This window comes from Tachypleus tridentatus, chromosome 12 (genome assembly GCF_004210375.1).
Source record: "Tachypleus tridentatus isolate NWPU-2018 chromosome 12, ASM421037v1, whole genome shotgun sequence".
NCBI lineage: Eukaryota > Metazoa > Arthropoda > Merostomata > Xiphosura > Limulidae > Tachypleus > Tachypleus tridentatus.
Genome location: NC_134836.1, coordinates 78,405,525 through 78,419,854, shown reverse-complemented (window position 1 = coordinate 78,419,854; position 14,330 = coordinate 78,405,525). Strand labels below are relative to the sequence as shown.

The following is a 14,330-nucleotide window of genomic DNA, read 5'->3' as shown; positions in this document are numbered from 1 at the left end:
ACAGTGAGACTAAATGTGATAAATATTGGATAGAGTGTCAAACAATGAGATTAAATGTGATAAATATTGGAGAGAGTGTCAAACATTGAGACTAAATGTGATAAATATTGGAGAGAGTGTCAAACAATGAGATTAAATGTGATAAATATTGGAGAGTGTCAAACAGTGAGATTAAATGTGATAAATATTGGAGAGTGTCAAACAATGAGATTAAATGTGATAAATATTGGAGAGAGTGTCAAACAGTGAGACTAAATGTGATAAATATTGGATAGAGTGTCAAACAATGAGATTAAATGTGATAAATATTGGATAGAGTGTCAAACAATGAGATTAAATGTGATAAATATTGGAGAGAGTGTCAAACAATGAGACTAAATGTGATAAATATTGGATAGAGTGTCAAACAATGAGATTAAATGTGATAAATATTGGAAAGAGTGTCAAACAATGAGATTAAATGTGATAAATATTGGAGAGTGTCAAACATTGAGACTAAATGTGATAAATATTGAAGAGAGTGTCAAACAATGAGACTAAATGTGATAAATATTGGTGAAAGTGTCAAACAATGAGACTAAATGTGATAAATATTGAAGAGAGTGTCAAACAATGAGACTAAATGTGATAAATATTGGATAGAGTGTCAAACAATGAGATTAAATGTGATAAATATTGGATAGAGTGTCAAACAATGAGATTAAATGTGATAAATATTGGAAAGAGTGTCAAACAATGAGATTAAATGTGATAAATATTGAGAGAGTGTCAAACATGAGACTAAATGTGATAAATATTGGATAGAGTGTCAAACAATGAGATTAAATGTGATAAATATTGGATAGAGTGTCAAACAATGAGACTAAATGTGATAAATATTGGAGAGAGTGTCAAACAATGAGATTAAATGTGATAAATATTGGATAGAGTGTCAAACAATGAGATTAAATGTGATAAATATTGGATAGAGTGTCAAACAATGAGATTAAATGTGATAAATATTGGAGAGAGTGTCAAACAATGAGATTAAATGTGATAAATATTGGATAGAGTGTCAAACAATGAGATTAAATGTGATAAATATTAAATAGAGTGTCAAACATTGAGATCAAATGTGATAAATATTGGAGAGTCTCAAACATTGAGATTAAATGTGATAAATATTGGAGAGTGTCAAACATTGAGACTAAATGTGATAAATATTGGATAGAGTGTCAAACAATGAGATTAAATGTGATAAATATTGGAAGAGTGTCAAACAATGAGATTAAATGTGATAAATATTGGATAGAGTGTCAAACAATGAGATTAAATGTGATAAATATTGGATAGAGTGTCAAACAATGAGATTAAATGTGATAAATATTGGAGAGAGTGTCAAACAGTGAGATTAAATGTGATAAATATTGGATAGAGTGTCAAACAATGAGATTAAATGTGATAAATATTGGAGAGTGTCAAACATTGAGACTAAATGTGATAAATATTGGATAGAGTGTCAAACAATGAGATTAAATGTGATAAATATTGGAAAGAGTGTCAAACATTGAGACTAAATGTGATAAATATTGGAGAGTGTCAAACATTGAGACTATATGTGATATATATTGAAGAAAGTGTCAAACAATGAGACTAAATGTGATAAATATTGGAAAGAGTGTCAGACAATGAGATTAAATGTGATAAATATTGGAGAGTGTCAAACATTGAGACTAAATGTGATAAATATTGGATAGAGTGTCAAACAATGAGATTAAATGTGATAAATATTGGATAGAGTGTCAAACAATGAGATTAAATGTGATAAATATTGGAGAGAGTGTCAAACAATGAGATTAAATGTGATAAATATTGGAGAAAGATGTCAAACAATGAGATTAAATGTGATAAATATTGGATAGAGGGTGAAACAATGAGACTAAATGTGATAAATATTGGAGAGAGTGTCAAACATTGAGATTAAATGTGATAAATATTGGAGAGTGTCAAACATTGAGACTATATGTGATATATATTGAAGAAAGTGTCAAACAATGAGACTAAATGTGATAAATATTGGTGAAAGTGTCAAACAATGAGACTAAATGTGATAAATATTGGAGAGAGTGTCAAACAGTGAGATTAAATGTGATAAATATTGAATAGAGTGTCAAACAATGAGATTAAATGTGAGAAATATTAGAGAGAGTGCTAAACAATGAGATTAAATGTGATAAATATTATAGAGAGTGTCAAACAGTGAGACTAAATGTGATAAATATTGGATAGAGTGTCAAACAATGAGATTAAATGTGATAAATATTGGAAAGAGTGTCAAACATTGAGACTAAATGTGATAAATATTGGATAGAGTGTCAAACAATGAGATTAAATGTGATAAATATTGGATAGAGTGTCAAACAATGAGATTAAATGTGATAAATATTGGATAGAGTGTCAAACAGTGAGACTAAATGTGATAAATATTGGAGAGATGTCAAACATGAGACTAAATGTGATAAATATTGGATAGAGTGTCAAACAATGAGACTAAATGTGATAAATATTGGAAAGAGTGTCAAACAATGAGAGAAATGTGATAAATATTGTGAGTGTCAAACAATGAGATTAAATGTGATAAATATTGGAAAGAGTGTCAAACATTGAGACTAAATGTGATAACAAAACAGTGAGATTAAATGTGATAAATATTAGAGAGAGTGTCAAACAATGAGATTAAATGTGATAAATATTGGAGAGTGTCAAACAGTGAGACTAAATGTGATAAATATTGGATCAAACAATGAGATTAAATGTGATAAATATTGGATAGAGTGTCAAACAATGAGATTAAATGTGATAAATATTGGAGAGAGTGTGTCAAACAATGAGACTAAATGTGATAAATATTGGATAGAGTGTCAAACAGTGAGATTAAATGTGATAAATATTGGAAAGAGTGTCAAACAATGAGACTAAATGTGATAAATATTGGAGAGAGTGTCAAACATTGAGACTAAATGTGATAAATATTGGATAGAGTGTCAAACAATGAGATTAAATGTGATAAATATTGGATAGAGTGTCAAACAATGAGATTAAATGTGATAAATATTGGAGAGAGTGTCAAACAGTGAGACTAAATGTGATAAATATTGGATAGAGTGTCAAACAATGAGATTAAATGTGATAAATATTGGATAGAGTGTCAAACAATGAGATTAAATGTGATAAATATTGGATAGAGTGTCAAACAATGAGATTAAATGTGATAAATATTGGAGAGAGTGTCAAACAATGAGACTAAATGTGATAAATATTGGATAGAGGGTCAAACAATGAGACTAAATGTGATAAATATTGGATAGAGTGTCAAACAATGAGAATAAATGTGATAAATATTGGAGAGAGTGTCAAACAATGAGATTAAATGTGATAAATATTGGATAGAGTGTCAAACAATGAGATTAAATGTGATAAATATTGGATAGAGTGTCAAACAATGAGATTAAATGTGATAAATATTGGAGAGAGTGTCAAACAGTGAGATTAAATGTGATAAATATTGGATAGAGTGTCAAACAATGAGATTAAATGTGATAAATATTGGAGAGAGTGTCAAACAATGAGATTAAATGTGATAAATATTGGAGAGAGTGTCAAACATTGAGACTAAATGTGATAAATATTGGAGAGAGTGTCAAACAATGAGACTAAATGTGATAAATATTGGATAGAGTGTCAAACAATGAGACTAAATGTGATAAATATTGGAAAGAGTGTCAAACAATGAGATTAAATGTGATAAATATTGGATAGAGTGTCAAACAATGAGATTAAATGTGATAAATATTGGATAGAGTGTCAAACAATGAGATTAAATGTGATAAATATTGGAGAGAGTGTCAAACAGTGAGATTAAATGTGATAAATATTGGATAGAGTGTCAAACAATGAGATTAAATGTGATAAATATTGGAGAAGGTGTCAAACAATGAGACTAAATGTGATAAATATTGGATAGAGTGTCAAACAATGAGATTAAATGTGATAAATATTGGATAGAGTGTCAAACAATGAGACTAAATGTGATAAATATTGAGAGTGTCAAACATTGAGACTAAATGTGATATATATTGAAGAAAGTGTCAAACAATGAGACTAAATGTGATAAATATTGGAGAGAGTGTCAAACAATGAGACTAAATGTGATAAATATTGGAAGAGAGTGTCAAACAGTGAGACTAAATGTGATAAATATTGGATAGAGTGTCAAACAATGAGATTAAATGTGATAAATATTGGATAGAGTGTCAAACAATGAGATTAAATGTGATAAATATTGGAGAGAGTGTCAAACAATGAGATTAAATGTGATAAATATTGGAGAGAGTGTCAAACAAGACTAAATGTGATAAATATTGGATAGAGTGTCAAACAATGAGATTAAATGTGATAAATATTGGATAGAGTGTCAAACAATGAGATTAAATGTGATAAATATTGGAGAGAGTGTCAAACAATGAGACTAAATGTGATAAATATTGAAGAAAGTGTCAAACAATGAGACTAAATGTGATAAATATTGGATAGAGTGTCAAACAATGAGACTAAATGTGATAAATATTGGAGAGAGTGTCAAACAATGAGATTAAATGTGATAAATATTGGAGAGAGTGTCAAACAATGAGATTAAATGTGATAAATATTGGAGAGAGTGTCAAACAGTGAGACTAAATGTGATAAATATTGGATAGAGTGTCAAACAATAAGATTAAATGTGATAAATATTGGAAAGAGTGTCAGACATTGAGATTAAATGTGATAAATATTGGATAGAGTGTCAAACAATGAGATTAAATGTGATAAATATTGGATAGAGTGTCAAACAATGAGATTAAATGTGATAAATATTGGATAGAGTGTCAAACAGTGAGATTAAATGTGATAAATATTGGATAGAGTGTCAAACAATGAGATTAAATGTGATAAATATTGGAGAGAGTGTCAAACATTGAGACTAAATGTGATAAATATTGGATAGAGTGTCAAACAATGAGATTAAATGTGATAAATATTGGATAGAGTGTCAAACAATGAGATTAAATGTGATAAATATTGGAGAGTGTCAAACATTGAGACTAAATGTGATAAATATTGGATAGAGTGTCAAACAATGAGATTAAATGTGATAAATATTGGATAGAGTGTCAAACAATGAGATTAAATGTGATAAATATTGGAGAGAGTGTCAAACAATGAGATTAAATGTGATAAATATTGGATAGAGTGTCAAACAATGAGATTAAATGTGATAAATATTGGATAGAGTGTCAAACAATGAGATTAAATGTGATAAATATTAGAGAGAGTGTCAAACAGTGAGATTAAATGTGATAAATATTGGATAGAGTGTCAAACAATGAGATTAAATGTGATAAATATTGGAAAGAGTGTCAGACATTGAGACTAAATGTGATAAATATTGGATAGAGTGTCAAACAATGAGATTAAATGTGATAAATATTGGATAGAGTGTCAAACAATGAGACTAAATGTGATAAATATTGGAAAGAGTGTCAAACAATGAGATTAAATGTGATAAATATTGGATAGAGTGTCAAACAATGAGATTAAATGTGATAAATATTGGAAAGAGTGTCAAACATTGAGACTAAATGTGATAAATATTGGAGAGTGTCAAACATTGAGACTAAATGTGATAAATATTGGAGAGAGTGTCAAACAATGAGACTAAATGTGATAAATATTGGATAGAGTGTCAAACAATGAGATTAAATGTGATAAATATTGGAGAGTGTCAAACAATGAGAATAAATGTGATAAATATTGGATAGAGTGTCAAACAATGAGACTAAATGTGATAAATATTGGATAGAGTGTCAAACAATGAGATTAAATGTGATAAATATTGGATAGAGTGTCAAACAATGAGATTAAATGTGATAAATATTGGAGAGAGTGTCAAACAGTGAGATTAAATGTGATAAATATTGAATAGAGTGTCAAACAATGAGATTAAATGTGATAAATATTGGAGAAGGTGTCAAACAATGAGACTAAATGTGATAAATATTGGATAAAGTGTCAAACAATGAGATTAAATCTGATAAATATTATAGAGAGTGTCAAACAGTGAGACTAAATGTGATAAATATTGGATAGAGTGTCAAACAATGAGACTAAATGTGATAAATATTGGAGAGAGTGTCAAACAATGAGATTAAATGTGATAAATATTGGATAGAGTGTCAAACAATGAGATTAAATGTGATAAATATTGGATAGAGTGTCAAACAATGAGATTAAATGTGATAAATATTGGATAGAGTGTCAAACAATGAGACTAAATGTGATAAATATTGGAGAGAGTGTCAAACATTGAGACTAAATGTGATAAATATTGGATAGAGTGTCAAACAATGAGATTAAATGTGATAAATATTGGATAGAGTGTCAAACAATAAGATTAAATGTGATAAATATTGGAGAGTGTCAAACAATGAGACTAAATGTGATAAATATTGGATAGAGTGTCAAACAATAAGATTAAATGTGATAAATATTGGAGAGTGTCAAACATTGAGACTAAATGTGATAAATATTGGAGAAAGATTCAAACATGGAGACTAAATGTGATAAATATTGGATAGAGGGTGAAACAATGAGACTAAATGTGATAAATATTGGAGAGAGTGTCAACATTGAGACTATATGTGATATATATTGGAGAAAGTGTCAAACAGTGAGATTAAATGTGATAAATATTAGAGAGAGTGCGAAACAATGAGATTAAATGTGATAAATATTATGGAGAGTGTCAAACAGTGAGACTAAATGTGATAAATATTGGATAGAGTGTCAAACAATGAGATTAAATGTGATAAATATTGGAGAGAGTGTCAAACAATGAGATTAAATGTGATAAATATTGGATAGAGTGTCAAACAATGAGATTAAATGTGATAAATATTGGATAGAGTGTCAAACAATGAGATTAAATGTGATAAATATTGGATAGAGTGTCAAACAGTGAGATTAAATGTGATAAATATTGGATAGAGTGTCAAACAATGAGATTAAATGTGATAAATATTGGATAGAGTGTCAAACAATGAGATTAAATGTGATAAATATTGGAGAGTGTCAAACAATGAGATTAAATGTGATAAATATTGGATAGAGTGTCAAACAATAAGATTAAATGTGATAAATATTGGAGAGTGTCAAACATTGAGACTAAATGTGATAAATATTGGATAGAGTGTCAAACAATGAGATTAAATGTGATAAATATTGGATAGAGTGTCAAACAATGAGATTAAATGTGATAAATATTGGAGAGAGTGTCAAACAATGAGATTAAATGTGATAAATATTGGATAGAGTGTCAAACAATGAGATTAAATGTGATAAATATTGGATAGAGTGTCAAACAATGAGATTAAATGTGATAAATATTGGATAGAGTGTCAAACAATCAGATTAAATGTGATAAATATTGGAGAGTGTCAAACAGTGAGACTAAATGTGATAAATATTGGATAGAGTGTCAAACAATAAGATTAAATGTGATAAATATTGGAGAGTGTCAAACATTGAGACTAAATGTGATAAATATTGGAGAGAGTGTCAAACATTGAGACTAAATGTGATAAATATTGGATAGAGTGTCAAACAATGAGAATAAATGTGTTAAATGTTGGAGAGAATGTCAAACAATGAGATTAAATGTGATAAATATTGGATAGAGTGTCAAACAATGAGATTAAATGTGATAAATATTGGATAGAGTGTCAAACAATGAGATTAAATGTGATAAATATTGGAGAGTGTCAAACAGTGAGATTAAATGTGATAAATATTGGAAAGAGTGTCAGACAATGAGATTAAATGTGATAAATATTGGAGTGTGTCAAACATTGAGACTAAATGTGATAAATATTCGATAGAGTGTCAAACAATAAGATTAAATGTGATAAATATTGGAGACTGTCAAACAATGAGACTAAATGTGATAAATATTGGATAGAGTGTCAAACAATGAGATTAAATGTGATAAATATTGGATAGAGTGTCAAACAATGAGATTAAATGTGATAAATATTGGATCGAGTGTCAAACAATGAGATGTGATAAATATTGTGTCAAACATATAAATGTGATATATATTGAAGAAAGTGTCAAACAATGAGATTAAATGTGATAAATATTGGATAGAGTGTCAAACAATGAGACTAAATGTGATAAATATTGGAGAGAGTGTCAAACAGTGAGATTAAATGTGATAAATATTGGATAGAGTGTCAAACAATGAGATTAAATGTGATAAATATTAGAGAGAGTGCCAAACAATGAGATTAAATGTGATAAATATTATAGAGAGTGTCAAACAGTGAGACTAAATGTGATAAATATTGGATAGAGTGTCAAACAATGAGATTAAATGTGATAAATATTGGAGAGAGTGTCAAACAATGAGACTAAATGTGATAAATATTGGAGAGAGTGTCAAACAATGAGATTAAATGTGATAAATATTGGATAGAGTGTCAAACATTGAGACTAAATGTGATAAATATTGGATAGAGTGTCAAACAATGAGACTAAATGTGATAAATATTGGATAGAGTGTCAAACAATGAGATTAAATGTGATAAATATTGGATAGAGTGTCAAACAATGAGATTAAATGTGATAAATATTGGAAAGAGTGTCAAACAATGAGATTAAATGTGATAAATATTGGATAGAGTGTCAAACAATGAGATTAAATGTGATAAATATTGGATAGAGTGTCAAACAATGAGATTAAATGTGATAAATATTGGAGAGTGTGTCAAACATTGAGATTAAATGTGATAAATATTGGAAGAGTGTCAAACAATGAGATTAAATGTGATAAATATTGGAGAGTGTCAAACAATGAGATTAAATGTGATAAATATTGGATAGAGTGTCAAACAATGAGATTAAATGTGATAAATATTGGATAGAGTGTCAAACAATGAGATTAAATGTGATAAATATTGGAGAGAGTGTCAAACAATGAGATTAAATGTGATAAATATTGGAGAGTGTCAAACATTGAGACTAAATGTGATAAATATTGGAGAGAGTGTCAAACAATGAGATTAAATGTGATAAATATTGGATAGAGTGTCAAACAATGAGATTAAATGTGATAAATATTGGATAGAGTGTCAAACAATGAGACTAAATGTGATAAATATTGGAGAGAGTGTCAAACAGTGAGATTAAATGTGATAAATATTGGAGAGAGTGTCAAACAATGAGATTAAATGTGATAAATATTGGAGAGTGTCAAACAGTGAGACTAAATGTGATAAATATTGGATAGAGTGTCAAACAATGAGATTAAATGTGATAAATATTGGATAGAGTGTCAAACAATGAGATTAAATGTGATAAATATTGGATAGAGTGTCAAACAATGAGATTAAATGTGATAAATATTGGATAGAGTGTAAAAACAATCAGATTAAATGTGATAAATATTAGAGAGAATGTCAAACAGTGAGACTAAATGTGATAAATATTGGATAGAGTGTCAAACAATGAGATTAAATGTGATAAATATTGGAGAGAGTGTCAAACAATGAGATAAATGTTAAATATTGTGTCAAAAATAGATTGTGATAAATATTGAGAGTGTCAAACAATGAGATTAAATGTGATAAATATTGGATAGAGTGTCAAACAATAAGATTAAATGTGATAAATATTGGAGAGTGTCAAACATTGAGACTAAATGTGATAAATATTGGATAGAGTGTCAAACAATGAGATTAAATGTGATAAATATTGGAGAGTGTCAAACATTGAGACTAAATGTGATAAATATTGGAGAGAGTGTCAAACAATGAGACTAAATGTGATAAATATTGGATAGAGTGTCAAACAATGAGATTAAATGTGATAAATATTGGAGAGAGTGTCAAACAATGAGATTAAATGTGATAAATATTGGATAGAGTGTCAAACAATGAGATTAAATGTGATAAATATTGGATAGAGTGTCAAACAATGAGATTAAATGTGATAAATATTGGATAGAGTGTCAAACAATGAGATTAAATGTGATAAATATTGGATAGAGTGTCAAACAATGAGATTAAATGTGATAAATATTGGATAGAGTGTCAAACAATGAGATTAAATGTGATAAATATTGGAAAGAGTGTCAAACATTGAGACTAAATGTGATAAATATTGGAGAGTGTCAAACATTGAGACTAAATGTGATAAATATTGGAAGAGTGTCAAACAATGAGACTAAATGTGATAAATATTGGAGAAAGTGTCAAACAATGAGACTAAATGTGATAAATATTGGAGAGAGTGTCAAACAGTGAGATTAAATGTGATAAATATTAAATAGAGTGTCAAACAATGAGATTAAATGTGAGAAATATTAGAGAGAATGCTAAACAATGAGATTAAATCTGATAAATATTATAGAGTGTCAAACAGTGAGACTAAATGTGATAAATATTGGATAGAGTGTCAAACAATGAGATTAAATGTGATAAATATTGGAGAGTGTCAAACAGTGAGACTAAATGTGATAAATATTGGATAGAGTGTCAAACAATGAGATTAAATGTGATAAATATTGGATAGAGTGTCAAACAATGAGATTAAATGTGATAAATATTGGAGAGTGTCAAACATTGAGACTAAATGTGATAAATATTGGATAGAGTGTCAAACAATGAGATTAAATGTGATAAATATTGGATAGAGTGTCAAACAATGAGACTAAATGTGATAAATATTGGAGAGAGTGTCAAACAGTGAGATTAAATGTGATAAATATTGGATAGAGTGTCAAACAATGAGATTAAATGTGATAAATATTGGATAGAGTGTCAAACAATGAGATTAAATGTGATAAATATTGGAGAGTGTCAAACAATGAGACTAAATGTGATAAATATTGGAGAGAGTGTCAAACAATGAGATTAAATGTGATAAATATTGGATAGAGTGTCAAACAATGAGATTAAATGTGATAAATATTGGAAACAATGAGATTAAATGTGATAAATATTGGAGAGAGTGTCAAACAATGAGATTAAATGTGATAAATATTGGATGAGTGTCAAACAATGAGATTAAATGTGATAAATATTGGAGTGTCAGAGTGTCAAACAATGAGATTAAATGTGATAAATATTGGATAGAGTGTCAAACAATGAGATTAAATGTGATAAATATTGGATAGAGTGTCAAACAATGAGAATAAATGTGTTAAATGTTGGAGAGAATGTCAAACAATGAGATTAAATGTGATAAATATTGGATAGAGTGTCAAACAATGAGATTAAATGTGATAAATATTGGATAGAGTGTCAAACAATGAGATTAAATGTGATAAATATTGGATAGAGTGTCAAACAATGAGATTAAATGTGATAAATGTTGGATAGAGCATCAAACAATGAGATTAAATGTGATAAATATTGGATAGAGTGTCAAACAATGAGATTAAATGTGATAAATATTGGAGAGAGTGTCAAACAGTGAGACTAAATGTGATAAATATTGGATAGAGTGTCAAACAGTGAGATTAAATGTGATAAATATTGGATAGAGTGTCAAACAATGAGATTAAATGTGATAAATATTGGATAGAGTGTCAAACAATGAGATTAAATGTGATAAATATTGGATAGAGTGTCAAACAATGAGATTAAATGTGATAAATATTGGATAGAGTGTCAAACAATGAGATTAAATGTGATAAATATTGGATAGAGTGTCAAACAATGAGATTAAATGTGATAAATATTGGATAGAGTGTCAAACAATGAGATTAAATGTGATAAATATTGGAGAGAGTGTCAAACAATGAGATTAAATGTGATAAATATTGGAGAGTGTCAAACATTGAGACTAAATGTGATAAATATTGGATAGAGTGTCAAACAATGAGATTAAATGTGATAAATATTGGATAGAGTGTCAAACAATGAGATTAAATGTGATAAATATTGGATAGAGTGTCAAACAATGAGATTAAATGTGATAAATATTGGAGAGTTGTCAAACAATGAGATAAATGTGATAAATATTGAGAGAGTGTCAAACAATGAGACTTAAATGTGATAAATATTGGATAGAGTGTCAAACAATGAGATTAAATGTGATAAATATTGGATAGAGTGTCAAACAATGAGATTAAATGTGATAAATATTGGATAGAGTGTCAAACAATGAGATTAAATGTGATAAATATTGGATAGAGTGTCAAACAATGAGATTAAATGTGATAAATATTGGATAGAGTGTCAAACAATCAGATTAAATGTGATAAATATTGGAGAGAGTGTCAAACAATGAGATTAAATGTGATAAATATTGAGATAAAGTGTCAAACAATGAGATTAAATGTGATAAATATTGGATAGAAACAATGAGATGTGATAAATATTGGATAGAGTGTCAAACAATGAGATTAAATGTGATAAATATTGGATAGTGTCAAACAATGAGATTAAATGTGATAAATATTGGATAGAGTGTCAAACAATGAGATTAAATGTGATAAATGTTGGATAGAGTGTCAAACAATGAGATTAAATGTGATAAATATTGGAGAGTGTCAAACAATGAGATTAAATGTGATAAATATTGGAGAGAGTGTCAAACAATGAGATTAAATGTGATAAATATTGGAGAGAGTGTCAAACAATGAGATTAAATGTGATAAATATTGGATAGAGTGTCAAACAATGAGATTAAATGTGATAAATATTGGAGAGAGTGTCAAACAATGAGATTAAATGTGATAAATATTGGACAAACAATGAGATTAAATGTGATAAATATTGGATAGAGTGTCAAACAATGAGATTAAATGTGATAAATATTGGAGAGAGTGTCAAACAGTGAAACTAAATGTGATAAATATTGGATAGAGTGTCAAACAATGAGATTAAATGTGATAAATATTGGAAAGAGTGTCAAACAATGAGATTAAATGTGATAAATATTGGATAGAGTGTCAAACAATGAGATTAAATGTGATAAATATTGGATAGAGTGTCAAACAATGAGATTAAATGTGATAAATATTGGATAGAGTGTCAAACAATGAGATTAAATGTGATAAATATTGGATAGAGTGTCAAACAATGATAAATATTGGAAATGTGATAAATATTGATAAATATTGAGTGTCAAACAATGAGATTAAATGTGATAAATATGTGATGTCAAACAATGAGATTAAATGTGATAAATATTGAGTGTCAAACAATGAGATTAAATGTGATAAATATTGGATAGAGTGTCAAACAATGAGACTAAATGTGATAAATATTGGAAGAGAGTGTCAAACAATGAGACTAAATGTGATAAATATTGGATAGAGTGTCAAACAATGAGATTAAATGTGATAAATATTAGAGAGAGTGTCAAACAATGAGATTAAATGTGATAAATATTGGATAGAGTGTCAAACAATGAGACTTAAATGTGATAAATATTGGATAGAGTGTCAAACAATGAGACTTAAATGTGATAAATATTGGAAAGAGTGTCAAACAATGAGATTAAATGTGATAAATATTGGATAGAGTGTCAAACAATGAGATTAAATGTGATAAATATTGGAGAGTGTCAAACAATGAGATTAAATGTGATAAATATTGAAGATTAAATGTGAAAATATTAGTTGAGATTAAATGTGATAAATATTATAGAGAGTGTCAAACAATGAGATTAAATGTGATAAATATTGGAGAGAGTGTCAAACAATATGAGACTAAATGTGATAAATATTGGATGAGTGTCAAACAGTGAGACTAAATGTGATAAATATTGGATAGAGTGTCAAACAATGAGATTAAATGTGATAAATATTGGAGAGAGTGTCAAACAGTGAGACTAAATGTGATAAATATTGGATAGAGTGTCAAACAATGAGATTAAATGTGATAAATATTGGATAGAGTGTCAAACAATGAGATTAAATGTGATAAATATTGGATAGAGTGTCAAACAATGAGATTAAATGTGATAAATATTGGATAGAGTGTCAAACAATGAGACTAAATGTGATAAATATTGGATGAGAGTGTCAAACAATGAGATTAAATGTGATAAATATTGGATAGAGTGTCAAACAATGAGATTAAATGTGATAAATATTGGATAGAGTGTCAAAACAATGAGATTAAATGTGATAAATATTGGAGAGAGTATCAAAGATTGAGATTAAATGTGATAAATATTGGAGTGTCAGAGATCAAACAATGAGATTAAATGTGATAAATATTGGATAGAGTGTCAAACATTGAGAT

General features: G+C 28.3%; 1 protein-coding gene across 6 annotated transcripts in view; it reads right to left on the bottom strand.

The window, feature by feature from the left end:
• LOC143233708 (glutamate--cysteine ligase catalytic subunit-like) overlaps positions 1-14,330 on the bottom strand; it is a 135,145-nt gene that overhangs the window by 14,846 nt on the left and 105,969 nt on the right. The gene's annotated exons all lie outside the window — the stretch shown is intronic.